General features: G+C 46.6%; 1 protein-coding gene across 4 annotated transcripts in view; it reads left to right on the top strand.

Moving 5' to 3' along the window:
* Positions 1-9,561: 9,561 nt before the first annotated feature.
* Positions 9,562-17,756, top strand: part of NCK2 (NCK adaptor protein 2) — a 150,570-nt gene continuing 142,375 nt past the window's right edge. For 2 of the 4 annotated variants that reach the window (XM_024242606.3, XM_024242607.3), the window contains exon 1: positions 9,562-9,789. The gene's annotated coding sequence lies outside the window, so the exon portion shown is untranslated. The remainder of the gene's footprint in view (positions 9,790-17,756) is intronic. The other 2 variants (XM_063713534.1, XM_054547843.2) reach the window with 2 other exon arrangements.

Below are 17,756 nucleotides of genomic sequence, written 5' to 3' on the forward strand. Positions count from 1 at the left end.
TCCTTGTTCAAGAAACCATCAGCCTCCCTAAACTTCTCCTCTTGCCTCTTAGGTGGTGTATTAGTTTGTTTTCACACTGCTATAAAGGACTACCTGAGACTGGGTAATTTATAAAGAAAAGAGGTTTAATTGACTTACAGTTCCACATGGCTGGAGAGGCCTCAGGAAACTTACAATCATGGCAGAAAGCAAAGCGGAAGCAAGGCACATCTTGCATGGCAGCAGGAGAGAGAGGGAAACTGCCACACACTTTTAAGCCATCAGATCTCATGAGAACTCACTATCATGAGAACAGCACGGGGAGAACCACCCCTATGATTCAATCACCTCCCACCAGGTCCCTCTCCCAACACACGGGGATTACAATTAGAGATGAGATTTGGGTGGGGACACAGAACCAAACCATATCAGCTGGAGTGTGTGACTCATAAATGGAGGTGGGCAAAATAAATGCCCCACTTCCTCTAACCCACAATGGTCATCTGGGCCAGGGCCTCCAGAAAGCACTCACAGGAGGATTGACGTGTCCTCATTCTCTTGTATACAGCAGGCTTATTTCCTCCTCAAATTCTCTCTTCCAGTGGTTCCAGAAACCAGAATATCTCCCCTTCCTTCTCATTTTCTCAGTGGCATCCTGGTTCTGCCCATGCCCTCCATACAGGATTTAAAGTCTGTTCATGAATAATGCTCCAGAATCATGACCCCTCAAAGATGCCCCTGCCCACAACCCCGGAGCCTGTGAATGTTCCCTTCCATGGCAATGGGACTTTGCAGAAGTGAGTAAGGCTACAAATTTTGAGATGGAGAGACAGCCCTGGATTATCCAGGTGCAATCACAAGTCCTAAAGGGAGGGTGACCTTTCCGGGCTGCAGTGAGAGAGACTCAGAAATGGAAGCAGGATCAGAAAAGACGCATCGCTGCTAGCTGTGAAGGTGGAGGAAAAGGCCATCGCAGGAGTGTGTGTGACCTCCACAGGCTGGAAAAGGCAAAGAAATGAATGGTACCCTAGAGCCTCCCAAAGGTAACACAGCCCCACTGCCACCTTGATTTTAGCCCAGAGAGACCTGGGTTGAATTTCTGACTCACAGAACTGAAGGATCATAACTGTGATGTTTAAGGCCCGACTTTGTGGTGGCTTGCTACGGCAGTCATAGGAAACAACACCCCATCCAGTGTGGCTCTGAGTGCTGGCCTTCAGGAGGGGTCACTTCTCCAGAGTCCCTGCAGGTAAAGGTGTCAGTCCTCTCTAACACCTCCCTACACCGTGAGGCCCCTGGCCCAGTGCAGACATGGGTAGTGTCTGATAAAATTAGAGTAAAATGGGTGAAATCAGTAACTGTTAAGAATTCTCAACATGAAAGTGATTTAATAGGATATTAAAATAACTGCAATTTATTGATCATGGTTGCACTTCTCAGATACTTTGTAAATCAATATTAGATATTTGTAGGAGACATCATGAGAAAGAAATCACAACCATTTGTTTGCTTTGTGACCTTAGGTTTTTTAAAGCTTTTCAACCTCAGTTTCCTTATCTATAAAATGGGGACCTTCATGCCTCCCTCACTGGGGTTGTCAGGATTAGATAGTATGCTTGGCCAGTGGTAAGAATGCAACAAATGATAGCTATTAACAACTATTGTGTTAATAATAAAAACTTACAATGATATGTAGCTAAACCCATTTGCATTTAAAAAATGTTATTTCTAAATAGTATATTTTTATCCCATGCCTTTCCTTCAAAAAATATCATTAACTTCCAACTTTGTATGAGGTGTCAGTGAGATACTCTGGGGAAGTCAAAGAAATAATTTTGATGGTTCATGCCTATAATCCTAGCACTTTGGGAGGCCGAGGCGGGCAGATCACTTTAGGTCAGGAGTTCGAGACCACCCTGGCCAACATGGTGAAACCCCATCTCTACCAAAAATACAAAAATTAGCCGGGTGTGGTGGCATGTGCCTGTAGTCCCAGCTACTCAGGAGGCTGAGGCAGGAGAATCACTTGAACCCAGGAGGTGGAGGTTGCAGTGAGCCGAGATCATGCCATTGCACTCCAGCCTGGGCAACAGAGTGAAACTCCATCTCCAAGAAAAAAAAAATAATAATAATTTTGTCCTGAATCAGTTTATGATCTTAAAATATCATATAGACATAAATTACTAGAAAACAAGGCATTTTTGGCTATACGCCCTGGCAGAGTTTCGGAGAATGAGAGGAACTCCAAGGAAAGAGAGCTTATGGCATCATGGATGGAAGGGAAGGCAACGCAGACCACAGACAGGAAGCTACACAGGATTATTCCTCAATGTAGCCTACTCTCCACTGGATTTGCATCGAATTCACAGAAGAAAGCTGTCCAGTGCACTGCAGAGTGAAAAAGAGATTACATTACAGTGTCTCTAAAACATACCTTCCTATTAACTTATTTGTTCTTCAGTGAAGACTGTGATTTTAAAAAAAGCAACATCCCACTTACCAGTACTCTAGTTGAGAATTGCTTTATATTTTAGAAGTCTTCCCTTTTATTATTTTTTTAATTTTATTTTTGAGATGAAGTCTCACTTTGTCGCCCAGGATGGAATGCAGTGGCAGGACCTCGGTTCACTGCAACCTCCGCCACCTCCTGGATTCAAGCGATTCTCCTGCCTCAGCCTCCCGAGTGGCTGGAATGACAGGCACGTGCCACCATGCCCGGCTAATTTTTGTATTTTTAGTAAAGATGGGGTTTCTCCATGTTGGCCAGGCTGGTCTCGAACCCCTGACCTCAAGTGATCCACCCACCTCGGCCTCCCAAAGTGTTGAGATTACAGGCGTGAGCCACCGTTCCTGCTAGAAGTCTTCCCTTTTAAAACATGCATGTAAGCACTGAATGACTAGGCTGTAAGTAACTGGAGCCCTCACTCAATGGCAATCTCCTACTCGGCACTTTACTTTCAGCAAAAGGTAGCAAATGCAGGAAAACAAGCAAAATTTTATTAACTTTTTAAAAAGTAATTTGAGCACATGGCTCTGACTTAGTACAGATGCTTCCACTCAATCTTCTACACACTTAACACTATAAAATGAGGATGCATGTTCAGAATGATGACTTGGAGACATTATGATGCACCCCACATCAAAAAGGGACTCATTTCATTTACTGTACTGTGCTTTCCAAGGTGAGATATTTGCCTACAATATACGTACATATATTTTTAATTTCAACTTATGTTCCAGCTGAAGGGAATTTCTGGTTGATCTTTAACCAACATGAAAATTTAATTTAGCAAAACAACTCCTTCCTGAGGCATTGTGATTAATTGAGGGTTATTGTAGCTAACATTAATGTCTCATCCATGATGTTCACCTAAGGCGGATTTCAAAATGGCAATTTGCGTAAAATTTTAGCTTTTCTAAAGGTACAGAGCTCTCTTAAAATTCTTCCTATCTGAAACTAACTCTGCCCTGCTGCTAACAATCAAAAACAATGTAAAGTTGTGATCATTTTTATTTTTTGGCTCAAGCACCTGTTAAATTTTAAAGTTGTGATGTGTAACGTTGATCACCACAGGAAGTGTTTCACAAAACACATACTGAAAAACAGGTCAGTGTTTAAGTGCACTTCCGTTCTGTTCCTTTTTTTTTTTTGATACCCTAACTTACATTCAACTTTATAGTGTTACTTCATCTGTTTTTCCTTAGAAACAATTCAATAGAGCATAGTTACTTCCTGAAGTCCAGATCACAATTCTTAGATAGAGGCAGGAGAATCGTATTGATCATCCATAGAGGACAGCCCACTTTTTTGGGGGGTGTGTATGAACTTTAACTCTTTGTAGTAGTGGTTTGTAAAAAGTTAATCCGGCCAGTCACTGAGAGATGGGTTTCATGTGTTTCTAAGCTGCCCCTTCTTGGGTCTGAAGAGGTAGTGAAAAGGTACTCTGCAGTTCGGGTATGAAATCACCGTGCCGTCTTAAGACTTGTCTCTTCCCCAGGTGTTCATGTAGGTGAAACGAAATGCAAAAATCTATATGTCCACCAGTATCTGTTTTGAGATTCTCATAGTGAGTTCCTAATGGCCTTTTTTTAAGTCTCTTCACTAATGCTCGCTGTCCTCTTTGACACACTTATAAGTGTGGAATTTCCATCCATCATGAAAGATTTGCAAAGTGTCTGTTCTGTACTGGGTAGGCCAGAGAAGGGTTGGGGCTGTACAGGAAAACCAGGCTTGGCTCCTGCCCTCAGGGCGTTCATATCAACGCTGAGATGAATGACACAATTAAAGAGCAATAGGCTCATTACTCCAGCAGGGTATTTATAGCAGTAATAGCAACTTTTCTAGCACAGAGGCACTTGAGGGCAGGAACTGTGGCTTGCTCATTTGTGTACCTCCTGCAGTGCCCTCTCCATGTAGTAAGTTGGCAATAACTATTCATTACATTTAACAAATGTACAAAAGCAAAACTGTTCATCCCTCACAAGCCAGTCCTCCCCACTTTTCTATTTCTGATCTCGGCACCGTTATCTTTGCAGTTTCCCACATCCAAAGCCTCAGGTTATATTTGTGTCCCATTCTCTTTCTCTTTGGTCCCCCACATCCAAGCAGCTGCCAATCCATTTTGAGCCTCCCCTTCCATTTCTCCTAAAACACTTTCCCATGCACTCATTCCACCCCAGTCGGGGTTATGAACTCTCTTGGAAATGCGAACTTTTGTCTGCTCTTCCTGTCTCCAGCTGTCCTTCCGTGCATGCACCAAATGAGTCTTCCTGGGCTGAGCCCAGATGATGTCTACACTTAACTGCTTTCCTTCTTGGCCTCAAGATCCGCTCTGTGCAGCCTCTGCTCCATTTAGGCAAGTGAGCCATTCTCTGTCCCTACAGGGTCCTCCCACGTCCCCCTGTCTGCCTCAGGGTTCTGAGCTCCTGCCACTGGGAATTTTCTCCCTGTCTATCTCCACCTTTCAAAATCCTACCATTTGCATTATTCAGGGGTTTGGGTTGCAAAAAGAGAAAGTGCCTCTGGGTACCTTAAGCAGAACAGGAGAATTTACTAGAAGAATATCAAGTAGCTCACAGGGGAACTGGAGAGCAGAAGGGGTGAGAATGGAGCTGGCTAATTCCTGTGGGAGGGATGTGCTGGGACTATTTCAGCCATGGCAAATTGAATCTCACCCTCTCTTGTCCTTGTCTCCCTCTCCAGTTTCACAGTCTTGAGTGGGAGGGTTCCAGTGGCCAATCCCAGGCTGTTCACTCTCACAGGGCTTCTGGGAATGGAGGGACCAAGGTGCCCACTCTGCTTCCCTCCAGGGTTCAGATAGGCCTCTCTAAAACCAGGAAGGGGCTAGAGAGGGGGCAGCCCAATTAAAGGCAGCTTCCCACCACGTCATCTCTCAAGGTCATTGCCAATGCCACCACCTTTCACAAAGCCTAAAGCTTCTCCTGATTCTCTAGACATATTTTCTTTGGTACTGTTCATATTTAGTTTTATATTATAGTTATTTGTATGCTGGTTCCATCCTTCCTTTTGGATTTTCCTCTCCATTTCTCCTAAATTATTTTCTCATCCGTTCACTCCACTCCAGTTTGCGTTACAACCTCTCTGAATAATGCAATCTTATATCTGCTCTTTGCATATCCAGGTGTTCTTTGGTGTCTGCACCAAATGAATGAATCCTGAAGTGGATCTTATAATGCCTTACAAATAGAACTACACCAGATATGCTTAATTGAATTGAGGGTTAAAAGAGAAGGTCATGAGAAAGGAGACATGAGTGTTTACCATGTGCTGAACACACAGTTGAGACACGTTTATATTATCTCCTTTAATTCTCACAATGCTTTGCAAGAGCACTATTAATATCTGAGGCTCAGAGAGGTCAAATGACCCCAAGGCACAGGCTCGAAGGTAGGCTTTGAGCCTCTGATGTATGACTTGGACAGCACCCTCAACCTTGCTTTGTGTTTTCCATGAGTCTAAGGAGGGGTTAGAGAAGGCCTTCAATGAAGCTCTGAAAGAGAAGGACGGAGACAGGGAATTCCTAGCCGCCTTCACACCACAGAAGGCTGAAACTAGTGTGACTCAATGTGGCACTGTGGGCAGAGCTGAGTGACTGAAGCAAACAGCTTATACTGGACAGAGGTAAAAAGGAGATTGTATGGCAGGGCTAAGTTTGAGAGGTCTTTGGAAGAGAGATTATAAGGTGTAATGCTGATGTGATTTTAGGCAAAAGTTTACTGCACTTCCTTCCACTCCATGTTTTTTATGCTTTCAATACTTTGTGATTGAAGACAGTAAAACAGATGTGGACACATTAGTGGAGTAGAATGCAGAAAAACCTATATATTTTTAGATAAAACATAAGCTTCAAAGAAATGTCTCCCCCGCGTTAAGCCTTGCAGTGGGTTGGATGTTGGCCCCAAAAAATATGTTCACCTGGAAGCTGAGAATGTGACCTTATTTGGAAAAAAGGTCTTTGCAGATGTTGTAAGATGAGGATGTCGAGATGACATCATGCTGGATTAGAGTGAGCCCTAAATTCAATGATACTTGTCTTTACAAAAAGAGAGAAGGGAAAGGACACAGGGAACCAGGTTGTGTGAAGACAGAGAGGCAGAGGTGGGAGTGACGCTGCCACAAGCCAAGGAATGCCTGTAGCCAGCAGAAGCTGGAAGAGGCAGGGAAGGATTGTCCTCTATAGCCTTTGGAGAGAGGCTGGTGTCTTGATATCAGACTTCTGACCTCCAGAACTTTGAGAAAATAACCTCTGTTTTGTCACCTAGTTTGCGGTCATTTGTTAAGGCAGCCCCAGGAAACGAACACAGGCCTCTTAGGGCTAAATACCCCAGCCTCTCTGGGGGAAAATGCTCAGTCTTCAGTCATCAGATAACTTTTGAGGAGACTGTGGTGGGCAATGGGGAGCCATGAGAAGTTCTGGAGCACAAGCAGGGACAAATGGAAGCAATTTATAGGAAGGTTAGGATGGCATTGATGTCCAGTGTGAATCTGAGGGATTTAAGAAGTAAGTAATGGGAGACCAGTTGGAAGGCAGTAGTTGTGGGGAATTGAACAAGAGTTTTGGAGTCAGGTACATGCAGTTCTGACTCTAGTTCTTTGATCCACCGTTCAAGTGATTTCATCTGTAAAATGGGGATAATACTATTATGTGTGGATTAGAGATGATATATATCAAGAATTCAATCAAGGTACATTATAACTATTGCTAGGAATGATGTATAAGTTAGGATGCCAGTGATGGAAATGGAAAGAAAGGTGCAGTGGAAAAGATGTTTAAGAATCACCAGGACTCAGAACCATGGGGGTAGACTGCAAGGGGTCTTGGTGTCATTTAGCGCTCTCCTGGCTTTTCTTGGGGAGAACTTGGAGAGAGGGAAGGAAAAGCCAAGATGACAATGGGTTTCTCCCAGGAGCTGAGGTGCCTGGTAGACTCTTGGCCAGGCCTGAAACCATGGGAGGAGGAGCTGGCCTGGGGAGCAGATGAGTTTCACTTTGAACATGGTGACCTAGAAGAGATGCTGCGCCATGTTTAAGGGGTGCAGATTAGCTGGGGAGCTCTGCAGATTAGCGGGGGAGCTCTCTAAGGCTACAGGTCTGGGGGTTAATCAATGAAGGTTTAGACAGGGAGTGTACAAAAAACAATCAACTCTCTCTTAAAAAAAAGGTGCATATCAGAATAAAAACAAAGGGCCACCATCTGCCTTGGGGATATCACTTTTACAGGGTGGGAAGACAACAAACTCTCTAGAGGAGGCAGATGGGCAGGTCAGAAAGGTAAGAGAATCAGAACTGGCTGTGTTTGATGAATGAAAAGATGATGGTGTTTCAGGAAATAGCAGAAATGCCACATATTTCAGAAAACTCCACAGGATAAAGATTGATAAAGGGCCACTGGATTTAGATAGAGAATGACATCGGTGACTTCTAAAGAATCAGAGAAGGAAGAGGCATGCAAGAACCGTGATTCAGTGAAAGTTTACAAAGCAAACAAGCTACAAACTGGGTCAATATTGCTATACTTATTTTGAGTAAATTAATCTAAAATTGGGCAGACTGATGACTAGAATTCTTCTTTCCTTATTGTAAAGCTAGATATTAGTAACACAAGGCTTGCACAAAAGGATGAACTGAAGTAGCTTCTTTCACAAGGTCAAAACAAGGAAAAATGAGGCTGTTCTGATTCCCTGAGCTTGTACCTGATCCCTGCTCAGTGTACTGTGCCTCCTTCCACTTACTGAGCTATTGAGAGCTACCTACTGCCAGGGTACTTCACATAGGAGGTAGGTAAATATTATCTCCCCATTTGACAGATTTTAGAAAGGCTGAGGACCACCTGTGCAAGGTTACACAGTTCAGGAAGTCAACAGTCAAACACTCACTTGTCTGACTTCAAAGCTACGCTGACTCTAGTTAGCTATCCTTGGGTACTTCCCTTCTGGAAGGAAGCAGGAGATGAGTGAATCAAATAATACAGCCTTGTAACCTTGGGTAAATTGTTACTGCCTTAATAGTAAGCAGAGACCAGGAGCCTAAGAAAGAATCTCATTAACATGGATGCAGGCTATCCTGCCAGGAAATCAGAATCATTTGAATATTAGGATTTCCTTTGGGAAACCATATGGGGAAGAGAAAAGACATCCGGATGCATGTGTCTGTGAAAGGGAAACTTGTGTCTTTCCCCTTGCTCTTGGGTTTTAATCTTCCAAGTTTGTTTATAGGCTAGCCACAACTCGAGGCTGGGTGAGCTGAACGGTCCCATCATTAGCGACACTCCTTCTAGGGGCACATTCGGGCAGCACTTCTCCGGGTTCTGCCCTCACGGGGTGTGCAACCAGGATTCCACTGGCTGGGGCTGGCCTGGATGCCTGGGAGGCAACAGAGGTCGAGTTTCTTCTTTTAGGAAGTGCCTTGGACAGGGATGATGGACTAAAAACGTGTCTGGTTGGGAAAGTAAATAGATGCAAGGCAAATAAATAAAAATGCCCACAAGCAATTACAGGGAGGAAGTGACATTTTTATTTAAGTCACTTTTCTGATGGACAACAGGCCTGCTTAGCTGAGTGCCGTGGGAATGCTTCCGGGAGGGGGGCGGCTGCCCAGCAACTAGAGCTTCGTGATAAGAACATCGAACAAACAAAAAAGAGGACGCAAAGCCCACCCGGCAGTCATCCCAGGCTGGAAGTTGCCGTCTGTGTTTTCACTCTCCTCCCCACCCACCCACCCTGCCCCCCACCGCCCGCGCGCAATTTCGGGCGTGGGGACCCTTTCCTGCCCCCGGCGCCCGGCCCGTGCTGCGCCTCCAGAGCGGAGCGTCCCGCAGCCCCGCGCTATCCCGGCGCCCTTACCGGCACCCGGGCGTGGAGCCTGGCGACGACGGGGGGCGCCCCAGGTGGGTCTCGGGCCGCCGCCCCGCCCCGCGCGCCCGGGCCTGGGCCGGCCCCTGGGCGGCGTCACGGCGCGGCCGGGGAGGAGCGCGGGAGGAGAAGGAAGAGCGCGGAGGAGGCGGGCGCTGCGCGCCGGGGGAGGGTCGCCGCCGCCGCCGCCGCCGCCGCCGCGGGGATCGTCAGGCCGGAGCCGCGCGGCCGAGCGGGCGGCGGGCGGAGGGGAGGGCTTGGCGGCGGGGAGGCTCGCGGCGCCGGGGCCGGCAGGGTCCGCCCGGGCCGGCAGCGTCCGCCCGGCGGCGGGAGGAGGGAGCGGCGCAGACAAAGAGCGGCGCCTGGGCGGGCGCAGCGCGGCCGCCGCCCCGGGACCCGCGCCGCTGCCCTCCGGCTCCGCGGGCGGCCCACTGCGAGGTAAGCGCGGCCAGGCAGGCGCGGGGCGGGGGCCACAAACTTGGGGCCGTTGGGCGGAGTTGGGAGCGCGGCGGGGCTCGCGGCCCGGGGTGCGCCCAGGAAGGGGCCAGGAGAGCGGGTCCCCTTCGCGCCCCACCGGTACTCTCGGCCCCGCCGCGGCCTGGGCGACCCCGACCGCGGACTGCTGGGCACCTCCCGGCTCTGCACCTTCCTGCCCGCCTTCCCATCCCCAACCCCCACCTTCGGGGGCCGGCGCAGGGGCGGGGACACCAGCCAAGGGCGCGGGCTAGGATCAGGGCAGGGGGCCCGGCTGCGGGGCCCGGGGACTGGAGACCCCCGGGTGCGCAGGCTGCGCCTGGCCTGCGGGCGGGAGGCCGGCACGGAGCTCGGGGCTAGCGTGGGACCGTGCGGTGGCCAGGGTCGCCAGGGCGCGTGTGCCGGGGAAGAATAGCCGCGGATCTCAGGGCCCCGGCGCAGGGACGGGGGAGGCCGCGATCGGCCGGGAGAACTTAACTGTGTTTATTACAACTATTTATGTTCGCGCACAAAGCTGCTGTCACATTGCATAAAGGAGGTCCTCGCTTCGGCGAAGGAAGCTTTTGTGCCCGGCTTCAGGCTCTGCGCCCTGCCCCAGATTTACAGGACTCTAACAGCCACCTGAACCAAAGTTTCTCACAATCGCTCGGCCCTCTTGGTTTTTTTCAGGGCGATTTAATCACCGAGTGCTTTTGGAAAAATTTGATGTGTGAGTTTTAAGGCATGGACGGTAACTGCCTTATGAGCACAGTTAGCTTGGCATTGTGTGGAGGGGTTTAATTTGCAAAACGCTTTAATTTGTAGACAATAAGGATCTCTGTGAAGGTCTGTGCTGGATGCTAGGGGTCATTGGCTGGTGGACCCCAGGCGCCTGACTTAAACTAGTATTGGAACAGCTTCAGGGACAAAGCCGAGCGTGCGTGGGGTCGGCCTTGGCTACTTCACACAATTCAGGTTGGCAGATTCCTCTTTATTTGGCTTTGTTTATTTTGCCAACAGGTTTAAGGCTGCTTGTGCCAAGTTTGCATCTGCATAATGGGATGAGCAGGCCCCAGTGTGGGCAGGAGGGGGCCTAAAATATCGCACGGGCCAGCTCCATCCCTCGACCTAGAAAGAAACAACCCTGAGAGGTCGGTGGGCGTGGCTTGCTGGGACCTACAGGTAGGGGAGTCCTTTCCTGGCCCAGGCGCAGTCCCCGCTTCTCGGAAGGGATTTTGTGTAGGAATGAAAGTGATTCAGGGTGTTTTTCATGCCTCTGTTTTAGATGTAGTTATCAAGTCTCAAAAGTGACTGAAAATGAAATTAACCTGGGCTGCTTTAACTTACCAAAACGGAACTGTGCTTGTGAACACTCCCTCAATTCACTTTCCAAGCTTCATAGATAAGCAGGTGAATTAGTAACAGGATTCAAGCCTATGCGAGTTTTATGTAAAGAGAATGGCAGTCATCGGACACGTGGAGAAGAAATTGACTTCACCTGGAGATTGGGCTAGACATGGAGGTTTTTTGATGTTTGGAACAGGGGTTTCCTGAGAAGCAAGTGTTAACCCTGCTTGTGAAGAAGTGAACACAAGGGAAAATCCTACCTCAGTATATTCTGCCCTGGAGGTTGGTTAGATGTAGTTTTGATTGGAGAAGGTGGCGGAATCTTAGTGGTCTTCTGGCGGCTACTTGAGGCTGAAATGGAGAACTTTAGGCATAGAAAGCTGTGGAGGTGCCTGGCCCACTTCCTGTCCCGGCGGCCTCGCCTGGATTCTGAGCTTCTTTCCTGCTTCATAAACATTCAGGGGGATTGATCATGAAACACTGGATGAAATTGGGTCACAAATTGCCATCAGGAAGAGTTGGCTGCTGCATAACCCCCTCTGTCCACTTGTGGAGAAACTGACCCTGTTAACTGTGGGGCTTGCTGAAGGTGCCTTGCAGGTGGCTGTGCTCAGTTTTCATGCTTTGTGTTTTGCTTAGGACACGCTGCATACTTAAATCTTCTTCATCCCTGCTCTGTTTGACCCTGCCATATTCCCAGGCTCTGTCATTTACATTTTGGGTTATTTAGCTTTTCCAACAAACAGCAGATCTTATGTACACAGTACTATATTTGAGAAATGCACTATCATCCATGTTAAATACACCGGAAATCTTCCTTGCATGTGCACAGACTGGATAACCTTTTAAAATACCCTAAGACTCCCTGAATGGCGCAGAATGCACTGGAGTCCTTTACTTGATCCGTTGCACTAGCTTAATTTGCCCTGGATAGACCAGGCTGCGTGGCTCTATGGGACACCCATTTTTCTGACTGCTTAGACTGGCTTGCCGTGTGCACTGGGGGAGACAGGGCTTGCGGAAATCATTCTCTGACATTAAAAATGAGGCTTAATGACTGAAGAGCTCAGAACTGCTTGCTGGAACTACAGGGGAGGATGATGAGTGATGTTTGGGAAAACAAGTAAGCTAACTTTTTTCACAAATAAACTGGAAACTCCCCACAACTCACTTCAGAGGCTTAGGAAATTAGTTTTCCCATCCAGAGGGATTGCGAGTGGCGCTTCCAAATGGTTTCTCTTTCCTAAAACGAGTGACGGAACTACTTCACGGCACGTTTTCAAAAGGCCTAAGCTAAAATGTGATTTCATATGTCTTGTTCCATGCCTGAGTTAAGGCAACTCAGAAGAAGGTCATGACAGCCTTTTAATGGGCTATCAAAAGTATGCAGCTAAAGCAAAAATAGTTTTGCATTTCTTTAGGCCATTTAGTAGCACAATTAAAAAATTAGACTTTTCTTTTTCTGCATTTTCCTTTGAACATTTCCCAAAGTATGTTTATTTCTAAAGATAAATGAACATTAGCAAGTATTACCTCTGCCCAGTGACACACATCCACACACACGTGCACTGGCACATACATTCCTACCTCAAGAATCTTAGTCCTTGAAACTGTGGAAATGAAAGTTATTTTGATTGAGGTAGCAGTGTCATGGTGATGTCACACGGTGTCACTGTCCCTGACCAGCCTCTGTGTTCCCTCTAAGCTCCTTGGCTCAGTCCCCTCCGTGTCCTGAGTTCTTACTCATCCCAAGGGTCATCTCTTATTTCTTTTCTTCCCCGCATCTTATCAACTCCAAACTAGAGGGTATGGCATCATCTTTAAACCTCCACAGCACATTCTTTGTGTCCCTGATTTGTCATCTGTGACATTCTTTCCTACAGTTTTTTTTTTTTTTTTTTTCTTAAGGCAGGGTCTCACCCTGTCACCCAGGCTGGAAGTGCAGTAGCATGATCACAGCTCACTGCATCCTTGAGCTTCTGGGTTCAGGCAATCTTCCCACCTCAGCCTCCGAGTAGCTGGGACTACGGGTGTGCACCACCATGCCCAGTGAATTTTTTTATTTTATTTTATTTTTTTGTAGAGACAGGGTCTTGCTGCTTTGCCAAGGCTGGTCTCAAACTCCTGGGCTCAAGTGAGCCTCCTGCCTTGACCTCCAAAAGTACTGGGATTACAGGCCTGAGCCACCATACCCTGCCCTATGGTTTTTTTGCCTTCATCTTTTTTTTTACTAGATTCTGAACCCCTTGGGGGCAGACTGGTCTTGCCACTTATACACAATGGGTGTGCAACAAATACTTATTGAATATGTGAATATTGAGCCACCATACCCTGTCCTGTGGTTTTTTTGCCTTCATCTTTTCTTTAATAGATTCTGAACCCCTTGAGGGCAGACTAGTCTTGCCACTTATACACAATGGGTGTGCAACAAATACTTATTGAATATGCGAATAATGAGTGCCCAGCCTGTTAATATTGGGGCTCTAGCCTCCCACTGAGATTCAAGTGGTAAGAGACCTCCAGCATTCTTGTAAATCTCAGAACTTCTGTCCACTGTGGAAGGCTTTGACCTCAGGATGTCCAGACAATGGGAGAATTTGGTCTGTTGGCCTCTCTATTTGGCAAATTTTCTGTCACGTAAGTCATTTGTAGTCCTGAAGCTACATTTAAAAACAACAACAAACAAAGCCAAACCCATACTCAACTTCATTACCTGGTGGGCTGGCTGAATGGTTTACTTTTGTAGGTTAGTCTGTTCATATCAACCCGAATTCAAAACGCTGGGCAGAGCGTTTGTGATCCTGGCCTGGTAAGTTAGTTATTTGTGTCACCCCTTCTTTCTACTGTTGTATTTGTAATGTTTTTAAGAGAAGCAGCTTCAAGTGCACTCAGAATTTTAAGTATTGCAGTTGCTTCTTTTGAGACAGTTTTGGAAGCTGGGGTGCTTATGTTGCCCGATTGTTAGTGAAGACCTAAAATGCCGTGATGAGAGAATGACATGTACTAATGCATGCACGCTCATTCATTGTTTGCAAAGTCCTCTTCACATACACCATCATATTTAATAGTCAGAATAACATGGCACACTTGGTTCTGGCCCTCATTTCTAGGTAGGAGACTGGGGATGACAGAGCTTGAATTTAGGGTTAAGTCCTTCCACAGGCCGTACATGAGGAACACCAATGTGTTGCTGGGTAGAGTTGTTTTTTTGTGAGGCAGTTTGCGGAATAGTGTCCTTGGGTGTCTGCCTTTGCCGTGTCGCAGCTGTGTGTAGATATTGGTGGTGCGGATTCTGGGTGGGAGTTGACTGAGGTTGAGCGGTGTGAGGGGAGACCGGCAGGAGCAATGTCAGTCTCTCTTGTCCCCACATCCTGGTTATGGGCCAGGGTTACCCTGGAAAGCCTCCTCAAGTTGAGAGAGCTTATTCCTGTTTAGTGCGTGTATTAGTCAGCTCCAGCTGCCTTAAGAGAATAAAACACAGAGGCCAGCGCAGTGGCTCACGGCTGTAATCCCAGCTACTTGGGAGGCTGAGTCATGCGAATTGCTTGAACCCAGGAGGTGGAGGTTGCAGTGAGCCGAGATCGCACCACTGCACTCCAGCCTGGGTGACAGCGTGAGACCCTGTCTCAAAGGCAAACACACACACACACACAAACACAACAACAACAACAGAATGGGTGGCTGAAGCTGCAGACGTTTATTTTCTCACAGTTCTAGAGGCTGGAAGTCCATGACCCCGGGGCCAGCAGGGCTGGTTTCTGGTGAGGGTCTCTTCCTGGCTTGTCTTCTTGTGTCCTCACTCACGTAGCCTTCCTTCTGTGAATGCACTGAGCGAGAGGTCTGGTGTTTCTTCCTCTTATAAGGACATCTGTCCTGTTGGATTAGGGCCCCACCCTTATGACCTTTTTTAACCTTAATTGCCTCCTGAAGTGTCCTGTCTCCAAATATAGTCACTTAGGGGTTAGGGCTTTACCATATGAATTTAGGGGGGACAATTCAGCCACTCCCAGTGTGTCTGTCTAGGTTCCACAACAGGGCTGATGCTTTTAGGAAGACCTGGTGCTCCCATCATCCAGATCTGGGATCTGTGTTTATTTGGGGACACCTACCAGGGATGGTTAGAGTAATCACAAGTAAGGGGGGAGCGTCAGCTCTTTATATATTGGTTGTAGCACCCCATAACAGGGAACAAGCCTTGGTGCTGGCCTTCCAAAGGCTGGAAAGGTTTTAAGTAGAGTGATTGAAGAGAGAGAAAAATCTTGACTTGATTTCATTTATGGAAACTTCTCTTCAACTTAGGTAGGTAGACACTTATTTGGGGGTTGGTTTGTCTTTGATCGAGACCATGATAAAATATCAGTGATATGCAAAGGAAAGTCTTTTCTGAACCCTGGATGAAGAAAGCAAAGCAAGAGGTGGGGCCAATGGCAGCCGGGGTGGAGAGGCCGTCTCCTCTGAGCCTGCCATCTCTGTGATCATGCAGTCTTTGCCACATGAGCAAACATCCCTTAGCAGAATGTGCATGACGGTGGTGAGGTGCACCCCGAGCGTGGCTGGAATGTTTCTGACCTAGGCCATTTTGCCTTGTTCAGACATAAGGCGGGGGGCAATGCCTGCATGACTGACCTCCCTCTAGCTCCAGATCTGTATGTTCATTCATGCTTTGTTTGCTCATTCATTCACATTCGTTCATTCATATGAATTATCCAAGTTCTTAGTGGTCATTTCCATCATCCCAAACCATTTGCAGCATCTCCTGCAACCTGCCTGCCTTCTCAGTTATATTCCCCATCACCGACTCACTCGGTTATCCTTGATTTCTCCCTCAGCTCCCAACTAGTTATCAACCCCTATTGATTGTACCTCCAAAAGATCTAACATCTCAGCCCTGCTGTCCTTTTTCTCTTCCCCCTGGACATCAAAACCAGTTTTTAACCATTCCTGCCAATCCACCCCAGGGTGACTGCACCCTGACAGTCAGGTCTGGCCATGACCTGCACACAGTGGTTCTCCATCGTACTTGGGCCAGTGACTCAAGTCCCCAGCATGGCAGTCATGGGCTTGCATGACTGGGCTGCCTCTCTGTTTCTCCCAGCATCTAAATATCCCCTTCCCCATATACACACATGCTGAGCTACAAGTCATCTGTGGCCACCCACTGATGGTTTGCTGATTGTGATAACAAAACTAAGTTTATAATCAGTTTGTTTTTAAAGACTCTCTCCATTGGGACTGGTTCAGGGATCTCCTGTGCAGTAATGGCAGGGCTACCCCACTACAGCTTTGCATGGAACTGAGCATGGGACCAGCTCTCTGTTATGGGAGGAGGAGAGACTAAGTGCAGAAAATGGTGCGTATTTGTGTTTTAATGTGGACTGTCTCCCTGCAGATGCCATTTGAACTGATGGATTGTCAGGAGCAGTGCTGACCCCTTGAAATACAATGTGAACCACAAATGCAAGCCCCAGATGTAATCATAATGTTCTGGTAGCCACATTAAAAATGCAAAACCAAACAAGTGTTATTAATTTTTATCCTATATTTTATTTTGCCCAATATATATAAACTCTACATGTAATCAATATAAAATGTAATTAATAAGATAATTCATATTCTTTTATTTGCAGGAGGGCTTTGAAATTGAGCATATAGTATATACATTTACTGCATCTCTTGGCTCCCTCTCGCTGTGTTTCGACTGGCCTTGGCCACACGCGACTAGAGGCAGCCTTGTTGCAGAGTGTGGGTCTATATACTTTTCATGATTTGCTGTCTGTTTTCCAAGGTTGAGATAGCTAAAGAGACAAAGTGGAAACAATGTAGAATAATTATAATGGTAATTATTATTATGCTTTACTGGGAAAGGTGTAACCTTTTTAAATAAGAGGAGTAATGTCATCCTTCAGGCACTCAGTGCGTGATGTTTTAGAGCACTAAAATCAGATTCAGTTAAAACTGAATATCTATCATCAAAATACCTTGTTCATTTTACAAATATTTTAAAATGTGCTTTGAGTTCTAGAAGTTACCAGTGTAAAATAACATTTTTGTATATCAGTATTCAACACATTTCTTTTTAAAGAATGTGTTTAGCACCATAGGAAAGGTAAAAAAACAACATTGTATACAGTGATGGGGTACAGGTGTCATTTCGTTACATAAATTGCCTAAGGGTGAAGTCAGGGCCTTTATTGTATCCATCACTCAAATAACACACATTGTACCCATTGAGTAATCTCTCATCATCCACCCCTTCCCACCCCATCACCCTTCAAGTCTCTGATTCCATCTGGATAATGGTCTCCAGTTTCATCTGTGTTGCTGCAAAAGATACGATTTCATTGTTTTTTTTATGGCTGAATAGTAGTCTATTTTCTTTATCCAGTCATCTGTAGTATTCATATTTCTGATACATATCAAGTACAAGCTAAAATCATATATTTTTAAAGTGAACATCAACTTCTCTCCCACACGGACACAGACACACACACACACATTGTAATCACTGTTCTAAGCACTTTCCATGTAATAACTCATTGAGTCCCCACCAACAGAACGTGTGGTACTTGCTGTTTGTATCTTCATGGCTAAGGAAAGGGAGGCAC

Source organism: Pongo abelii, chromosome 12 (assembly GCF_028885655.2).
Source record: "Pongo abelii isolate AG06213 chromosome 12, NHGRI_mPonAbe1-v2.0_pri, whole genome shotgun sequence".
In the NCBI taxonomy this organism is placed as follows: domain Eukaryota; kingdom Metazoa; phylum Chordata; class Mammalia; order Primates; family Hominidae; genus Pongo; species Pongo abelii.